This window comes from Heterocephalus glaber, unplaced genomic scaffold (assembly GCF_053883595.1).
Source record: "Heterocephalus glaber isolate CG9 unplaced genomic scaffold, H.glaber_assembly_v1.0 deba00001733, whole genome shotgun sequence".
Lineage (NCBI taxonomy): Eukaryota > Metazoa > Chordata > Mammalia > Rodentia > Bathyergidae > Heterocephalus > Heterocephalus glaber.
Window position 1 is genome coordinate 20,446,662 of NW_028258444.1, and position 19,806 is coordinate 20,466,467.

Genomic DNA, 19,806 nt, shown 5'->3' on the forward strand with positions numbered 1-19,806 from the left:
ATTTGGAATGAAACTACTTTATACAAACCTGATTTCTAAGTAGGGTTAGGTTTCGATAGAAACAGATAAGATAAGTATATTTAATATAATAAAATATATTTAATATAAAAATTTAATATAAAAAAATCCTCGATCTGCTATCAAGGATTCACAAGTAGTTCTTACTGAACACCTGTTTCTTTCAAATTCCTGAATGGCTTCCTATCTGGATCTGGAGTTCTACAGCTCCTTTCTTATAAGGTCTAATCTTTTTTTTTTTTTTCCGGTACTGGGGATCAAACTCAGCACCTTGCACTTTCGAGGCAGGAGCAGTGCCACTGAGCTAAATCCCCGGCCCCTATAACTGTCTACTCTTGACTTGCATGTGGTAATTTTGTTTAACAGCATGCTTTTCTCTTTTGTTCTGTTCTCCCTGGGGGTCCTTTTCCCTACTTCTGCTTCTGTCCAAATATCTCAATCATGATGGCAAGGAAGGAAGAAGCTAGGTTTCTACCATTTTACTTGTATTCCATCTCAGAGCCTCACTTTCCTGGGGCAAGAAGTAAATGATTGCAGTATACCAGCTTTTCAGTGGATGATGTTGATGGTGATGAGCTGAGGGGGAGGGATTTTTCACAGTCTAGAGCTCAGCTCTCAGTTTTTGTGGTGGTTCACATTCTTCCTGGTGATTCATAGCATTACAGGATTGCTGTGAACATAGAAAATTGTATTCTATCATCTCTTTAGATATGCTGTGATTTGGCAGGGGCTGAAAGGAAATCATGCACCTGCATAACCTTTTCAGCATGACAAAGAATCATGTCTCTCCCCATGTCTTTTTCTTCCACAGGAAGTGGTCCCAGATGACAGTACAAACAAGCCCTAATTAAGTCTTTCCTTGGATCCTAAAGACATCTTCGAATTTTTTCTTGGGCTTGAAGGAGAAAGTGGAGAAACAAAATCAGGTAAAAGATTCAACTAGGGGTTGCGGGGAGAGTTCAGAGCATTGCCTAGCATGCCCCCCCCCCCATTAAAAAAGTTGAATTTGGGAGCTAATGATAAGACTAGGACATCTACCTTGGTAGCCCTTTGGGCAATTTAAATAGAGCAAGAGACATGGTAAATTCATGAGGGAATGAAGATGCTTTTGATGGAAAAATTGGTTGCAATTATAGGAGAACATTTTCTCAGATGATTTTGAGTTTCTTACATTTTGTCTTTTTGTCAGTAAAAAGAGAATTTCAATGCCTTTCAGTCAATGCAGTCATGCTGCATGAATTGGTCAAGGGTGGGCTGTATATACGACAGTGGTACTAAAAGATAATATCACCTCTTGATGTTGCAGCCATTTTAATTTGTGTACAATCTTTGACATTTGCCCAGTGATGGAATTGCCTAATAATACATCTCTCAGAACCTATCCCTGTCAGTAAGCCAGTTCTGTAGTGCTCTATTTTTCTGCTTCTTTAAGAAAAATAATCAGTCTGAGGTGATGTCCTTGGCTGAATATTTTCCTTCCAGCTCCTCCGGGGCCTGTTTGCTGGCTAGGCACACAATTGCACTTTTACCACCAAGGCGGGGAGCAGTAGAAGCTGGTTCCATATATTACTCATAGGGAACCTGTGCCTGGAGTCATGGAAGCTGGCCTCCTTCAGGAAGGAGAGAGCAAATCAGGCCTGGGAGGCAAGGGCCTGTCTTCCGCAGTGCTCCAGATAGCAGCAGCCTCAGGCAGCCTACCAGCCTGCCTCCGTGGCCTACTTCCTTTTGTAATTTGCACAGTAGACCAGAAGGTGGGGCTCTTGACCCTGGAGTCAAGGGCCAGCAGCACTGGCTCCACATTCCTACAGAAGGAAAAGAACATCAATTAGAGCTTCCGGGAATCACCTCTACCTCTTCAATCCTCTCCCATCCCACCCACTTCACTCCCACCCTGGCTGGGACCTGTCTTCTGGGGGAGTGGGAGATGCGGGAATATCTTCCTTTGGCCACCATTCTTGGCCTCTTGAATGATCAGTTTGCCAGGGTCAGACTAACTGGCCTCCTTGCTTCAGGGTCTTGCTCTAATTCATCCTGCCTTAATGACAGATTTCGGGGATAGCAGCATTTCTGTGGGACAAGGTGGCACAGTGACTAGAACTCTAGAGTCGAGCAGACTTGCCCCTGACCCATCTCTTCGCCTTCTCGGAGCTCTCCCCAGCCACCTCCTGTTCTGGGTGTTCTCTGGCACATAATTCCATCATACTTCTTAGTAGTTACTATAACTTGTAACCCTCTTGTTTGCTTGTTTAGTGTCTCCTCACTAAATTGTAATGCCTAAGGAGGCAAGCACCCTCTTTGTCTTTTTGCTATTTCCCCAACACCCAACACTGGGATCGATACACAGGTTCTCAGTAAATGTGTTACATATTAATAAATGAATGAATAAATTTAGCTTAATGACTGCCTGACCTTTAGAAAGTTGCTTAATTTCTCTGAGCCTCAGTTTTCTTACCAGTGAAATGTAAAAAAAGGATGGAGATACTATGACCATTGCATTAAATGACATAATGCATTTATACCAGCAACTCTTGGTTCATGGAACTGCTCCTTAAAACTTTGTCAGCGTCCTACTCTATCAGTTTGGCCACAATTTGTTTTTCAGTGCTGAGGATTGAACTCAGAAGCCTGGGTGTGCTAGGCAAGTGCTCTACCACTGAACATGTATACAGCCCTCCTTTTCTTTCTTTCTTCCTTTTTTCTTTCTTTCCTTCCTTCCTTCCTCCCTCCCCCCTTTCTTTCTTTCTTTCTTTTTTTCTTTCTTTCTTTCTTTCTCTTTCTTTCTTTCTTTCTTTCTCTTTCCTTCCTACCTTTTTTTCACTTCTTTCTTCTCTCTCTCTTTCCTTGCTACCCTTTTTTTTTTTTTTTTTGCCTCCCCTCCTTCCCTCCCTTCCTTTTTTGAACGGTGCCAAAAAGTTTATTTGAAAAGTGAAGGGCAAATGAGTAAGAAACTAGCTCTGCAGAGCTAACTTGGGCCAAAGAAAGAAAAAAAGAGGGTAAAAGTACATGCTGCATCTGAGAATTGCAGTTCGGGCTACCATGCAAACTCATACATGATAGCCTTTTGTTTTTGGAGACAGGGTCTTGCTATGTAGCACAGGCTGGCCTCGAACTTGTGGAGATACTCCTGCCTCAACCTTCCTTGTGCTGGGATCATAGGCATCCGCCACCATGCCCAGCCTTTCCTCCCTTCAATTTTCCCTCCCTCCCTTCCTTCTTTTTTCCTTTCTTCCCAGTTCTAGGGATTGAACTCAGGGAGCACTGAGCTATATCCCCAGACCTTTTAAAATTTTATTTTGAGGGGCTGGGGATTTAGCTCAGTGGTTCCGCTGCCTGCCTTGCAAGCACAAGGACCCAAGTTCGATCCTTGGTACCAAAAAAAATTTTTTAAATTTTGATACAAGGTTTTGCCAAATTGCCCCAGATGGGTTTGAACTTGAGCTCTTCCTGCCTCAGCCTCCCAAATAGTTGGAACTAAAGGTGTGCACCACCATGTTCAGCACCACAGTCTCTATCATAACTCTTATTTCCTACTGTTCTTAATAACTTTTTGTTTTGGCTCAGCCTATGGCTACTCCCAATGGGTCACTGTGCATTATTATTCTTAAGTCTTTACCCAACTCCCCTCTTTTAACCTTTACTCAATTGAATTTTACCTGTATTTTGAGACTTAGCTAGAATCCACATCCTCTCTGTCACCTTTTTTTTTTTCTGTCACCATCTTGAGCGCTTTAAGCCATAAAAATTATTTTTGTCTTCTGAATTATTGTAATCTTTGTTTGGAAGCCAAGCTCATTTTCCCTTTAGCCACAATCTTTTATTTTAATTAATTAAGCTTATTGGTATATTTTTGGAGTACACAACATTCACATTCATCATAGAGAATTTGTATCTGTACATGACTTATCTTGATTCTTTTTTTTCCTCATCCCTTACCCTCCCTTCAACTCCTCTTCCCTTCCTTATTTACAAAAGCTTTGTTTCCATTCTTTCCTTTTCTTTTTTTTCTTTTCCCATTCTTCCTTTCCCCCATACCCCTCCCTAGTTTCCCTTCTCATTTGAACATATTCTTCGTATTTCACAATATCTATTATACATTTTGGTCCTTATTTACACTTTTGGGTTCTCACACCAGAGAAACCATGAGATATTTGAACATATGTGTCTGATTTATTTCACTTAAGAGTTTGGTCTCAAAGTTCATCCACTTAACTAGAAACATCTCAAGCTTATCCTTCTTTATGTCAGAGGAGTACTTCATTATATAAGAAAAACATATCTTCTTTATCCATTCATCAATTAATTTGGGCTGTTTCCAAGATTTAGCTGTTACAAACTGTGCTGCTATAAACATGGGTGTGCATATATTGCTGTGGTATGATGCTTTTTTTTTCCCATTAAGTTTATTGGTACATTTTCGGTATATAATACAGTTACATTCATCATTGGGATCTTGTACCTTGACATGAGTATCATGGTTCTTATTTTTTTCCCCCTTCCCTTGCCCTCCCTTCACCCCCCCACCCTTCCCTATTTGCAAAGACCTTGTTTCCATTTTTTTCCTCTTCTCATATTTTTTCCTTTCCCTTTTTTCCCTTCCCCTACCCCTCCCAATTCCCCTGCTCTTTTAGACCTTTTCTTCCTGTTACACAATATCAGTTATACATTTTTAAAATTACAATATTAAGATCTAGGAGACATTACCACAGATTTTACAGAATTCAAAAGGATACAGAAAGCATATTACAAAAATCTTTTTTGAAATAAATTTGACAACTTCTAAGAAGTACCTTGGAAGACAAATTAATGAAACTAACTCTGGAGGACATACAAAATTTGAATAGGACCTATTAAAGAAAGTCTATTCCTAGCTTCAAAACTTACCTATATGACAACAGCAGACTCATAAACATTTTAACTGATAAATTATATCAAACAATTAAAGCAGAAAAAAGAAGGAACACTTCTCCCCTCATTTTAGGAACTCAACATTGTGTTAATCCTAAAACTGGATAAAGATAATAGAAGAAAAAAGTATGAACATAGATAGAAATTTGTTTAACAAAACAAACTATTAGAAGTCAGATCTGGCAGTATGTAGAAAGTGGTTTTGTTATAGGGATGGCAGTGTTGGTTCAGCATTGGAAGATCCACCCCCAAAAGTCATCATTTAAACAGAGGAAAGGAAAAAGCCATATGATCCTGTCAGTAGTTGGAGAAAAAGTATTGGACTAAATTCTACAGCTGTTTGTGGTAAAAGCTATCAGGAGACTAGAAGTAGAACAGAACCTTCTCAACAGATTAAAGACATGTACTCCATACTTCCAGCGAGAATGCCTTATATAAATGGAGAAGATACAATGCTTTCTCCTTAAGGTGGGGAACAAGGGCAGATATGCTTACTCTTCATCTGTCCATTAAACTTTGAAACCTAGTCCCTACCAAAATAGTCTGGCAATAAAATGACACAACTAGGATAGGATTGGCATGGCAGAAGCAAAATCTTTATATGTAGATGAAATGATCATCTACAGAGAAAATACTAAGAAATCTCTAGGAGCCTCTAGAACTTGTACTTGAATTTAGCAGGATTAGAAAACACAAGGCATAGATAAAAATTCAGGTCTGTGTATACTTGGTATAAATGAAGAAGTGGATATTAAAATTTAAAAGTTATGTAGGAGTACAAAGGACCTAGAAAAGTTAAAAACAAAAACAAAAACAAAAACAGTGTTGGAAGACGTTTAGTACTTAATTTTAAGACTTCTTCTAAAGCTACAATAATCAAGGCAGTGTTGGTGTAAGGAAAGACATACAGATCATTTGAATAAAGCAGAGAATCTAGAAATAGAACCACACATATATGGTCCCCTGAGTTTTGAAAGATTATTTAACATTAGCATTTTATAGAATATAAACTCAATTCAAGAGCCTAGGAAGAGATAGTGTTTGCAGCAAATGGCACTAGAACACCTGGTATCCGTATATAAAAAATTAACCTCAACCTTTTTTTTCCATACATGAAAATAACTTGAAGGGATCTATGAACCTAAATAAGAAAGCCTAAAAGTATAAAACTTTAAGAAGAAATTATAAGGGAAAATATTTATGAATTCAGGGTAGGCAAGAATTTCGTAGGATACAAAAAACATCATGTATAAAAGAAAAAAATTGATAAATGAGATTTCATCAAAATTTAGAACTTTAAACGACATCATTAAAAGGAAAAGTAGTCCTTAAACAGACCATATTTACAATGCATATAACCTAGGACCAGAATATATAAAGAATTCTTAGAGCTCATTAATAGACAACCCAATTAAAATGTAGACATAAGAAGATGATAAATAGCCAGTATAGCACAAGGAATGGTGTGGAACTCTACAATCAGAAAAATACTAATCAGTACAATAATAAGATTGAATTATACACTCATTAGGGAGAGGAAGTTAAAAGTTTTAAAAGCCTTGTCATGACTTTTTCTTTTTGTTGGATTCTCCCCCTTTGCGTTTAATTTGTCATGCCCAATGGATTCATTCTGCTGGGTTTCCTGGGGTTGCGATCCTCATTGTCTTTTCCTAGGGTATTGTCTAAAATTTTTTGGAGTGCCGGTTTGGTCTTCATGAAGTTCCTGAGGTGCTCTTTGTCATGAAAGTATCTTATTTCTCCATCAATTTTGAAAGATAGTTTTGCAGGGTATATCAATCTGGGTTGGAGGCTGTTTTCCTTTAGGGCTTGAAATACATCACTCCAAGCTCTTCTTGCCTTGAGGGTTTGCATTGAGAAATCTGCTGTGATTCTGATGGGCTTTCCTTTGTATATATATGATTTGTTTCTTTTCTCTCACTGCTTGTAGAATTTTATTCTTCTGCTGGATTTCTGGAATCCTAACTATTATATGGCTATGTGTAGTTTTTTTTTTTTTGATTAAGGCTAGCTGGAGTCCTATATGCCTCACTTATCGGTATGTCAAGTTCTTTTCCCCTCCTTGGGAAGTTTTCTGCCATCACTTCTGTGAACAGATTTTTTATGTCATCTGCACTCTCTCCTCTTTCTTCATTGACTCCAATCAGTCTTATGTTATTCTTCTTTGCATCATCTAGCAGCTGCTGGATTGATTTCTCGTGTTCCCTTACAATTTTAAAGCAATTTTTCTTTTCCTCCTCACTAATTGCAATCTTATCTTCTATATGTGAAATTCCGTCCTCACATTGGTTCATTCTGCTGTGCAGACTTTCGATGGAGTTTTTAATCTCTTGGAAATCTGTATCTGTTTTATGGATTCCATTTGTTTCCTATGTTGGGGTTCCATCATGTTATTAATCATGTCTTGCACCATGAGCAAAATCTTTGCTGTTATCTGAGTAATTATTTCTGATTTCATTTTTCTCAGATCCTCTTTTGTTGCCAGTTCAGAGAGTCCAGGTGGTTGAGTATCAGAGTTTTCCATCTCGTTTCCCTTTGGGGTTGCTGTAGGTGATCCAGAAGTCTGTTTTTGAGACTTGTTTACATGTCTTCTCATTTCCATGGGAGGGGGTGCTTCTGGCACCCACGAGGCTCACCTTCTCTGCCCTAGGAGCTTGGGATGGCAGTGGGGGAGCTTCTTTCCAGGTGCTGGGACTGGCTCACCTTCTCTGCCCTAGGAGCCTGGGATGGAGGTGGGGAGCTTCCTTCTGGGTTCTGGGACCGGCTGAGCTTCTCTGCCCTAGGCGCATGAGATGGAGGCAGGGAGCTTCCTTCTGGGTGCTGGGACTGGCTGAGCTTCTCTCTAAATCCCTGGTATGATGCTTTTAATTCTTTCTGGGAGATATTAAGAAGGGGAATGGATAGATCAAATGGAACCTTGAGTTTGCTTTTTGAGGAATCCCCACACTGATTTCCACAGAGGTTGTACCACTCTACACTCCGACCAACAGTAAAGAAGGGATCCTTTTTTTCTCACACCCCCTCCAGCATTTGTTATTGGTTGATTTCTTGATAATAGCCATTCTTTCTGGATTGAGATGGAATCTCAGTCGTTTTAATTTGTATCTCTTGAATAACCAATGATGTTGAATGTTTTTTCATATATTTAATTGCTGTTTTTACTTCTTCACTTGAGAACTGTCTGTTCATTTCAGATGCCCATTTTTTTTTATCTTTAAACTTGGGGGGTCTAATTTTTTTTAGTTCTTTATATATTTTAGGTATTAGTCCTTTGTCTGAAGAACAGCTGGCAAAATTCTTTTCACATACTATGGGCTGCCTCTTCACTCTATTGGTGGTTTCTCTTGCTGTAGAAAAGCTTATTAATAAGACAAGATCCCAGTTGTCAATTCTTTGTAATAGTTCCTGGGTGATTGGGGTTTTGTTCATAAAATCTTTGTCTATACCAATGTCTTCAAGAGTTCTATGTATTCTATCTTCCAGCAGATTTAGTGTTTCTGTTTTAATATTTAGATCTTTGATCCATTTTGATTTGAGTTTAGTGCATGGTGAAAGATATGGATCTAGTTTTAATCTTTGGCAAGTGGAAAGTCAGCACCATTTATTAAAGAGGCTATGTTTCTTCCAGTGAAGGTGTTTGGCTCCTTTGGCAAAGAGGACTGAGTATGTTTGGAGTTGTTTCTTTATCTTCTAATCTGTTCTATTGATCCTGTTTTTTGTTTTGTTTTGTTTTGCCAGTAGCTTCGTTGTATGATTTCAAGTTTGGGGTTGTGATGTCCCCTGCCTTGCCTTTGCTGCTCAGAATTGCCTTTGCTATCTAGGTATAGTCTGGTTTCAAATGAACTTTGGGATTTTTTTTCTCTAATTCTGTGTGATATGCTGTTGGAATTTTGATTGGGAATGCATTAAATCTGTATAACAATTTTGGAAGTATGGCCATTTTCATTATATTGGTTCTTCCTACCCAAGAACAAGGGATATTTTTCCATTTTCTGATATCCTCTTCTATCTCTTTTTTCATGGAATACTGTAATTTTCTTTAAAAAAATTTTTTTTTCCATTAAGTTTATTGGTACATTTTAGGTATAAAATACAGTTACATTCATCATTGGGATCTTGTACCTTTACATGATGTATCTTGGTCCTTATTTTTTCCCCTTCCCCTGCCCTCTCTTCACCGACTCCACCTTTCCCTATTTACAAAGCCTTTGTTTCCATTTTTTCCTTTTCTCATATTTTTTCTTTTCCCTTCTTTCCTTTCCCCTATGCCTCCCACTTCCCCTACTCCTTTAGACCTTTTCTTCCTATTACACAAAATCAATTATACATTTTTAAATTACAATATAAAGATCTAGAAGACAGTACCACAGATTTTATAGAATTTAAAAGGATATAGAAAGCATATTACAAAAAAATTTCTTGCAATAAATTGGACAACTTCTAGGAAGTACCTTGGAAGACAAATTAATGAAACTGACTCTGGAGGAAATATAAAATTTGAATAGCACCTATTAAAGAAAGTATATTCCTAGCTTGAAAACTACCTATATGACAACAGTAGGCTCATATACAATATAACTGATAAATTATATCAAACATTTAAAGAGAAAGATAAAACCATATGATCCTGTCAGTACTTGGAGGAAAACATTGGACTAAATTCTACAGCTGTTCATGGTAAAAGCTATCAGGAGACTAGAAGTAGAACAGAACCTTCTCAACAGATAAAAGACATGTACTCCATACTTCCAGGAAAAATGCCTTATATGAATGGAGAAGATACAGTGCTTTCTCCCTAAGTTGAGGAACAAGGGCAGATATGCCTACTCTTCTTCTGTCCATTAAGCTTTGAAACATAGGCCCAATGCAAAATAGTCTGGCAATAAAATGACACAATTAGGATAGGATTGGCAAGGTAGAAGTAAAATCTTTGTATGTAGATGAAATGATCATCTGCAGAGAAAATACTAAGAAATCTCTAGGAGCCCCTAGAACTTGTATTTGAATTTAGCAGGATTAGAAAACACAAGGTATATATAAAAATTCGGGCCTATGTATACTTGCTATAAATGAAGATTTGGATATTGAAATTTAACATGTTTAATATATTATATAGGAGTACAAAGGGCCTAGAAAAGTAAAAAGAAAAAACAATGTTGGAGGACATTTAGTACCTAATTTTAAGACTTCCTCTAAAGCTACAGTAATCAAGGTAGTGTTGGTGTAAGGAAAGACATATAGATCATTGGAATAAAACAGAGAATCTAGAAATAGAGCCACACATATATTGTTCACTCAGTTTTGAAAGATTATTTAACATTAACATTTTCTAGAGCATAAACTCAATTCAAGAGCAGAGGAAAAGATAGTGTCTTCAGCAAATGGCACTAGAACACCTGGTATCCACATACAAAAAATTAACCTCAACCCTTTATTTCCATACATAAAAATAACTTGAAAGGATCTATGAATCTAAATATGAAAGACTAAAACTATAAAATTTTAAGAAGAAATTATAACTGAAAATGTTTATGAATTTAGGGTAGGCAAGAATTTCCTAGGATACAAAAAACATGATGTATAAAAGAAAAAAAATTGATAAATGAGATTCCATCAAAATTTAGAACTTTAAATGACATCATTAAGAAAATGAAAAGTAGTCCTTAAATAGACCATATTTATGATGCATATAACCTATGACCAGGATATATAAAGAACTCTTACAGCTCATTAATAGACAAACTAGACACAAGAAGATGATAAATAGCTAGCACAGTGCAAGGAAAGGTGTGCAACACTAGAATCAGAAAAATACAAATCAGTACAATAACAAGATTGAATTATATACTCATTAGGTAGATGAAGTTCATGATTCTTTCTTTTTGTTGGATTCTCCCCTTTTACATTTAATTTCTTGTCGCGACTGATGGATTCATTCTGCTATGCTTCCTGGGGTTGTGATCCCCACTGTCTTTTCCTAGGATATTGTCTAAAATGTTTTGGAGTGCTGGTTTGGTATTCATGAAGTTCCTAAGATGCTCTTTGTCATGAAAGTATCTGATTTCTCCATCAATTTTGAAAGATAGTTTTGCAGGGTACACCAATCTGGGTTGGAGGCTGTTTTCCTTTAGGGCTTGGAATATGTCACTCCAAGCTCTTCTTGCCTTGAGGGTTTGCATTGAGAAGTCTGCTGTGATTCTGATGGGCTTTCCTTTGTATGTGATTTTTTTCTTTTCTCTACCTGCGTGTAGAAGTTTGTTCTTCTGTTGAGTTTCTGGAATCTTAACAATTATATGCCTATGTGTAGATTTTGTTTTTGATCAGGGCTATTTGGAGTCCTATGTGCCTCACTTATCTGTATGTCAAGTTCTTTTCCCCTGCTTGGGAAGTTTTCTGCCATCAGTTCTGTGAACAGTTTCTTTATGTCATCTGCATTCGCCTGTTTCTTTGTTGACTCCTTTCCGTCTTATGTTATTCTTCTTTGCATCGTCTAGCAGTTGCTGGTTTGATTTCTCGTGGTCCCTTACAATTTTGAAGCAATTTTTCTTTTCCTGGTCATTAATTGCAATCTTATCGTCTATATCTGAAATTCTGTCCTCACATTGGCTCATTCTGCTGTGTAGAATTTCAATGGAGTTTTTAATCTCCTGGAAATCTGTTTGTATCTGTTTTATGGTTTCCATTTGTTTCCTATGTTGGGATTCCATCATGTTCCTCAGCTCCTCTATTTTTTTTTAATCTGTGTCCTCTCTAGACTTTTTTTTTTTTTTTTGCTAACAGGGATTGAACTTGGGTCCTTGCAGTTGCAAGGCAGGCAGCAGAACCACTGAGCTAAATCCCCAGCCCCTGTCCTCTCTAGATTTATTAATCCTGTCTTGTACTATGGGCACAATCTCTGCTGTTATCAGAGAAATTATTTCTGATTTCATTTTTTCCAGATCCTCTTTTGTTGCCAGTTCAGGGAGTCCAGGTGGTTGAATATCAGAGTGTTTCATCTCATTTCCCTTTGGGGTTGCTGTAGGTAATCTGGAAGCCTGGTTTTGAGACTTGTTTACGTGTCTTCTCATTTCGATGAGGGGTGGTGCTGTTGGCGCCCTTGCAACTCACCTCCTCCGGGCTGGGAGTGGTGGAACAGTGGCCCAGAAGCCCCTTCCTCTGGGCTGGGAGCAGTGGAACAGCGGCCCGGAAGCCCCTTCCTTTGGGCTGGGAGCAGTGGAATGGTGGCACAGAAGCCCCTTGCTCTGGGCTGGAATACTGTAATTTTCCATGTAGAGGTCTTTTACTTCTTCTGTTAGATTCCCAGGTATTTCACTTTTTTGGATGCTATTGTGAAAGGTGTTGTTTCCCTTTTCTCTCTCAGTGAGTTTGTTATTCTTGTATAGGAATGCTACTGATATTTGAGAGTTGACTTTGTATCCAGCTACTCTAGTGAATTTGGTTATTAAATCTTGGAGTCTTTTGGTGGAGTTTTGGGGTCTTCTTTGTAAAGTGTCATGTCATCTGAAAATAATAATAATTTAACTTCTTCTTTTCCTATCCTTATTCCTGTTTTTTTCTTGTCTAATTGTTCTGGCTAATGTTTCCAGAACTATATCAAATAAGAGTGGTGAAAGTGGACATCCTTGTCTTGTTCCTGATTTTAGAGTGAAAGCTTTCAGTGTTTTCCCCATTTAGTATGATGTTGGCTGTTGGTTTGTCATAGGTGGCTTTTATCAGATTGAAATAAAGACCATCTATTCCAATTTTCTGTAAGATTTTTTTTTATCATGAATGGGTGATGGACTTTGTCAAGTGCTTTTTCTGCATCTATTGAGAAGATCATATGGATTTTATCCTTGGCTCTGTTAATATGGTGTATTACATTATTGATTTGCATATGTTGAACCACCTCTGCATCCCCGGGGTGAATCTTTCTTGGTCTTGGTGTATAACTTTCTTGATGATTTGCTGCATTCTATTTGCCAGTATCTTATTGAGGATTTTTGTGTCTATGTTCATTAGAGAGATTGTTCTGTAGTTCTTTTTGGTTGTATCATTCTCTGGTTTTGATATCAGAGAAATGCTCACTTCCAGGAATGAATTTTGTAGTATTGCTTCCCTTTCAATTTCATTAAAGAGTTTGAGAAGCAGTGGCATTAGGTCTTCTCTAAAGGTCTTGTAGAATTCAGCAGTGAATCTGTCAGGGGTTTTCTTTTTAAGTAGGTTTTTAATTACATGTTCAATTTCATTGACTGATACTGGTTTATGTAGAATTTTTATATCTTCTTGATTCAGCTTTGATAGCTTATATGTATCTAGGAATCTGTCCATTTCTTCCATGTTTTTCATCTTACTAGAATACAGGTTCTGGAAGTAGGTATTGATGATCTTCTGGATTTTTGCAGGATCTGTTGTGATTTCACCCTTTTCATTCCTAATTACATGATTTGAGTCTTTTCTTTCCTTTTTTTTTGATAAGGTTGACTAAGTGTATGTCAATTTTATTTAATCTTTCAAAGAATCAACTCTTCGATTCATTGATTTTTGTATTGTTTTCTTAGTCTCTATTTTTTTTTAATTTCTGCTCTGATTTTTATAATTTCTTCCATTGTACAAGCTTTGGGCCTGACTTCCTCTTTTTTTCCTAGAAGCTCAAGGTTCAATATTAGGTTGTTTAGGGTCAGGGATTTAGCTCAGTGGCACTGCACCTGCCTCATAAGCACAAGGTCCTGAATTTGATCCCCAGTACCAATATATATATATGGTTGTTTATTTGAGCCTGCTCTGTTTTCCTGATTGGGTATTCACTGCTATAAATTTCCCTTGTAAGACTGCTTTTATTGTGTTCCACAAGTTCCAGTATGTTGTATTGGCATTACTGTCTAATGTAGAAACTGTCTAATTTCTTCTTTAATTTCATCTGTGACCCATTGGTTGTTTAGGAGGATGTTACTCAATTTCCATGTTTTTATGAAGTTCTTATGGTTTCTTTTGCCACTGATTTCCAATTTCATTGCACTATGGTCTGAGAATATGCATGAGATAATTTCAATTCCTTTGCATTTACTTAAGCATGTTCTGTGAGCTAATATGTGGTCTATTTTGGAGAACATCTTGGGCACAGTGGAGAAGACTGTGTATTCTGATGTCATGGAATGGAACACTCTGTAGACATTCCCTAAATCCATTTGTCAAAAGTTTGTTTCAGCCAGGGATTTAGCTCAGGGGTTTTGACACCTGCTGCACAAGCGCAAGGACCCGAGTTCGATCCCCAGTACCAATAAAATAAAATAAAATAAAAAACACTGTGAAGAACATAGTGTATATATATTGGGGCCAGGGATTTAGCTCAGTGGTTCCACCGCCTGCCTTGCAAGCACAAGGTCCCAAGTTCAATCCCTGGTACCAAAAAAAAAAAAAAAGTTTCAGTTCTAACATTTCATTGTTGATTTTTTGTCTAGTTGATGTGTCTATTTGTGACAGTGGCATATCGAGTTCCCTCATTACAACTGTATTAGTGCTTATTTGATTTTCCCTGTCCGTTAATACTTGTTTTATATAGTTAGGTGTGCAGGTATTTGGTGGATATAAATTTTTGATTGTTATATCTTCCTCTTGGATTGTTTGCTTTACAAGGATATAGTGACCTTCTTTGTCTCCCTTAATCAGTCTTGGCTTGAAATCCACTTTGTCTGCAAGTAGAATAGCTACCCCTGTTTTTTTCCAGGTTCTTGTCACATGGAGTATTGTTTTTCATCCTTTGACTTTCAGTCTGTGAATTTCTTTTTGAATCAAACATATTTCTTGTATGCAGCATATTGTTGGGTCTTCCTTCTTGATCCATTCTGTCAGTCTGTTTCTTTTGATTGTTGAATTGAGACCATTTACATTGATCATAATAACTGACTTATCCTGTTATGTTATTTTCCTTTTGTTGGTTCCCTTTTTTCCCCTCTGTTTCATTGCTTGTCTTGCCTTGGATTCATTCTGTTGGGGTTCGTGGACTTGTAGTCCTCATTATCTCTTTCTAGAATGTTCTTCAGACCATTTTGCAGTGCTGGTTTGGTGGTCATGAATTTATTCTGGTGTCTTTTGTCATGGAAGTATCTTCTTTCTCCATCCATTTTGAAAGGTAGTTTGTGGGGTATATCAATCTAGGTTGGAGGTTGTTTTCCTTTAGGGCTTGAAATACTTCATTCCAATCTCTCCTTGACTTGAGCGTTTGTTTTGAGAAGTCTGCTGTAATTCTGATGGGCTCTCCTTTTTAGGTGATTTGTTTCTTTTGTCTAACAGCTTTTAATATTCCATTCTTGTGTTGAATTTCTGGAATTTTGACTATCATGTGTCTTGGGTAATGATGGGTAATTAGAGTTCTATATGCCTCACTTATCTTCATGTCAAATTCTTTTACCCTGTTTGGGAAGTTTTCTGCCATTACTTCTGTGAACATGTTTTTTATGTCATTTGTGCTAGCTCCTGATTTTTCATTGATTAATCTTTTCTTTTGAGAGAGGGTCTCACTATGTAGTTCACACTGGCCTTGAACTCATTATGTAACCCAGGCTGGCCTGAAACTTTTGGCAATCCTCCTGCCACAGTCTCCCAAGTGCTGGGATCATAGACATGTGCCACCATGCCTAGTGACTCTGATCAATTTTATGTTATTCTTCTTTGCATCATCTATCAGCTGTTGGATTGATTTTTCATGGTCCCTTGCTTTTTTTTTTTTTTTTTTTGTGGTACCAGGGATCGAACTTGAGTCCTTGTGCTTGCAAGGTAGGTCCCGGAACCACTGAGCTAAATCCCTGGCCCTCCCTTGGTATTTTTAAGAAATCTTTCTTTTTATGGTCACTAACTGCAATCCTGTCTTCTATATCTGATATTCTATCCTCACCATTGGCTCATTCTGCTGCATGTACTTTCAATGGAATTTTTAATCTCCTGGATATCTGTTTGAATCTGTTTCATGGATTCCATTTCTTTCCTATGCAGAGAGCATTCATGGTTTCCATCATTTTTCCAAGCTCCCTTTATTTTATTTTATTTTTTATCTGTATCTGCTCTAGAGTCACTAACCATATCTTTCATTTTGGTCACCATCTCTGTAGTTATCTGATAAATTATTTCTGATTTTTTTCTACAGCCTCTTTCATCTGCTTTGTTACTTCTGCTGTTACCACTTCAGAGTCCAGGTGGGTGGCTTTAGCATTTTTCCACCTCATTGCCCCGTTGCTTTGCCTTTTGTGAGCTGGAAGTCTGGGGTTACATCTTGTTTAAGTGTCTTCTCATTTTCTATTTTTTGAGTTTAATTTCTAGGTTGATACTTATAAATTGCTTATGGTGAAGTGCTAGCTTTCAGAACCCTTAAGAAATTATTACTTCTCAGGTGTAGCTGGCTTTCAGGTTTTGAGTCTGTTGCAAGATCCTACCTCTTCAATTTATTTGGGATGAGAAGTTGCTGCCCACCTGGGCCAGCCCCTGGTTCTTTGGCACTGGCCTTTAGTATTTTTTTATGACCCTTAGGCAATCTCAATCTTGATATACCAGGAATAACAACTGATTAGAACAATTACATAACCTTAGCTAAAGTAATACAATCAGCAATAACATCAAACACAGCCTAGAAAATGACAAACTATGGTAATTATTAATTTGCCACCTTTAACCATATAAATAAGATTTTGGTTATGTAACAAAATCTAAAATGAACCAGAAAATTGTACGCAGTAAATCAGCCCTCAATATGGTAATTTTATCCTTGGGGGAGAAAATTTTAAAAGAGTTAGGGGGAAAAATAGAGAAATAGAAGAAGTCGAGATTAGGAGCAAGGATAGAGGATAAAGGATGATCATGCAAACTTTGGGAAAGTGGTGAAGAATACAGGAGGGAGAAAAAGATGAAATAAAAACAAGAAGAGAACAGAACAATAGAACAAAAACACTAGAAACTGTATTCACACTCATATAAAAAGAAGAATAAACTATCAAGAAAATTAAAACAAAAAGAAAAACAAGAAAAGAGAGAAAAAAAGAAAATAAGAAAAAAATCCACTTCCAGGCATTTCTCTGCTGTCACTGGTAGATAAAGTGGGCAGACAGAGTCCAGCTTCGAGTTGATTAATCCCAGCAAGTCAGCCCTACTTTTACAATGGGGTAGTGGATAATCTCAGCAAGGCTGTATTTTTAGTTCCACTGAAGTTCAGTCTGGTTTCTGGCTATCAGGGTGGAACCAGATTTGTTGAGCCTGCAATAGTCCATGTGACTCTTGCCTGCTTGAAGTTGGCTCCCTGACCTCCTGCCAATTTGAACTCAACAGCCTCACCCTGACATTGGGAGCCACCAGATGGAGCCAGCCTGCAGCTCTTGAGTTCTGAGCTCAATTGGTCTCTCTCCAAGATGGGTACTGGCCAATCACCCTCTTCTGGAGGACATCTGAACCCAAATAATTCACCAGCCACTGCAGTTTGCTGCTGCATCTACTGCTCCATTCCACTGGTGCATTTCTTTGTGGAGTCTTCTGGAGTTGCCAGTAGTCACTGTGGATCTGCAGGTTGAAGCCACCTTTCCCACACAGTGAGTCTGGGCTCAGGGAGAAAGCACTGCCTACCACCTCCTTCTTCTTTGTTGAAGTCTCTCATCACTCTCTCTGTGGACTTTAATTCTCACTTCAGATCCTTCCTGGGTCCCAGGAACCTACTTCCTTCCTTCTTCTCTTTCTCATGTTGCTATATTCCAGTGTCTGGACATAAAATCTCAGAGAGGTTCTTTCCATGATGCTCACTACTCTGCCATCCTGGACACAATCTTTGGAAGGAAGGCTTCTTGGAAGAGGTAGCCTTCAGGCTTGACTTTGAGGGATGGCTATATTATCCATATGGCTCTTACTCTATGTACTATTTTGTTGTCATTTTATCCACAATTAGGTTGTTAAGCTCCTTGGAGATAGGTTTTGGATTTATCTGCATCTTTAGTGCTATTTGGGTCTGTACCTAGTAGATGTTCAATAACAATTTTTATGTATTGAACTAAAGGCACATATATATGCCTAAAACTTTCTATGTGTCCACTATTCTTCCAGAAAGGCATAAAAAATAATTTTTACCTTCAAACAGGATACAATATTGTAGTAAGCTAAAGTCAACATAGAAAGTATTTTAATAACTATAGCATGGTAACCTCTGTGAGAAAAATGAAATGAGGATTCTGTAGAGGGGGAGATACATCTGTTAGGGGTGTCAGAGAAAGTGTAATAAAGAAAGACTTTTTGGGCTGGGGATTTAGCTCAGCGATGCTGCACCTGTCTCACAAGTGCAAGGTCTTGAGTTTGATCCCCGGTACCATAAAAAAAAAAGACTTTTCCTGGAAGAGGTGGCCTGTGGGATTGACTTTGAAGGTGGTTAAGATTTTGATGGGCAATAAGGAAAGTATGGTATTTATATACAATGGAATACTAATCTGCTATAAAGATAAAATTGAATCATTTGTAGGAAAATGGATGCACCTGGAGACCATAATCTTAAGTGAAATAAACCAGACACACAAGTTTAAATATTGTATTGTTTCTCTTGCGTGAGGAACCCAAAAGGTAAATAAAGAGGATAATGGAGGACAGATATTGGGAAGTAGGAAGAGTATGTTCAAATGGGAAGGTAACAAGGGAGGGGGAGGAAAGGAAGGGAAAAGGAAAAAAAAGAGAGTGGAAGGAATATAATGGAAACAAAGCTTGTGTAAATGGGGAGGGGAAGAAGGGCTGATGGGGGGATGGGAATGGGAAAAAAAGAATTAAGATATATTATGTACATGTACAAATTCCCTATGATGAATGTGATTAATATGTATGACAAATAGGTACTAATAAAAAATAAAGTTTAAAAATTAAAAAAATATTTTGATGGGCAAAAATGGAGGTGAGGCTGGGATGTGAATTACAGATTCAAGGGGTTAAGATCAATTGACATGAACAGAAAATGTGGATATGAGCACTAAAGCTGATATGGTTCTTTTTCAGGGGTACTGAAGCCTAGCCTTGCTTCCAGTTTCAGGGCCAATGCAAGGGATGGTATCCAGGGCTTGTCCTGGACTGTGTTCTCCAAGTGTAGCTTCTTTGGAGGCTGAGAATTCTTTGCAGTGATCCTTTCCACCCCTAATAACATGGACTTACCTAGAGTCTCTTATGACAGTTCATATAAAAATTTTAAGAAGATCCCTTTCCTCCTTTTGGGAGTAGGGGACTGGCTGGATTTTAGCCAGGCTCTCTTTTCTTTTAAACCCAAATCAAACTGAATACATTACTCATGATTTTGCCTTAGATTGGTTTGTTGTTAAATAATAATTTCTCTAAAACCAGCTTTTCCTGGAAAAGTTGGAAGCTTTTCTTTTTGTTGGTGGAATTTCTTTAACAACCATCCTTAGCTGAACTCTGTGCTTGCTGACTTGAGACTCAAGCGAGAAGACCCAGGAAGTCATAGAGAGCCTTTGGAGGGGGCCTGATTATTGCCTGCCTGCATGCTTCTCCTCAACACTCCTCAACGCTCTTGACTATGAGCTCAGGGATTAACAATTTATTTTAGAAGGCCCTCTTACCTCATCTCTCATGCTTTCTTCCTGCAATCCTGAGGGACGTTTCCTCAGAATTTATAAACCATCTCCCAAGAAATAAAATCAGAATAGGCAAAACCAACACTTGCCGAGTTTTCAAGAGTCAGGTGCAGCCGCAGACAGAGATTTTTCGATTTCTACCAAGCAGTCGGAGGGACCTTCCAGCCTAGAGGCCCCTGAAGGGAGGGAGTTGGTTTCCAAGGCAACCGTGCCCGGGAGCCTTTGGCTGCGCAGTGCGCTCCTCCGCCTCCCAGTAGCCGGGGGTACCGCCGGACAGAGTCCTCTAGTG

The 19,806-nt window shown here is 38.1% G+C and overlaps 1 long non-coding RNA gene across 1 annotated transcript; it reads right to left on the reverse strand.

Annotated features, from left to right (window-relative positions):
* Positions 1–1,312: 1,312 nt before the first annotated feature.
* LOC110345499 (uncharacterized) lies at positions 1,313–19,802 on the reverse strand. The gene is made up of 2 exons (XR_002388889.2): positions 19,503–19,802; positions 1,313–1,820 (listed from the first exon to the last, which is right to left on the reverse strand). It is a non-coding gene; the product is annotated as an uncharacterized LOC110345499 (long non-coding RNA).
* Positions 19,803–19,806: the final 4 nt, after the last annotated feature.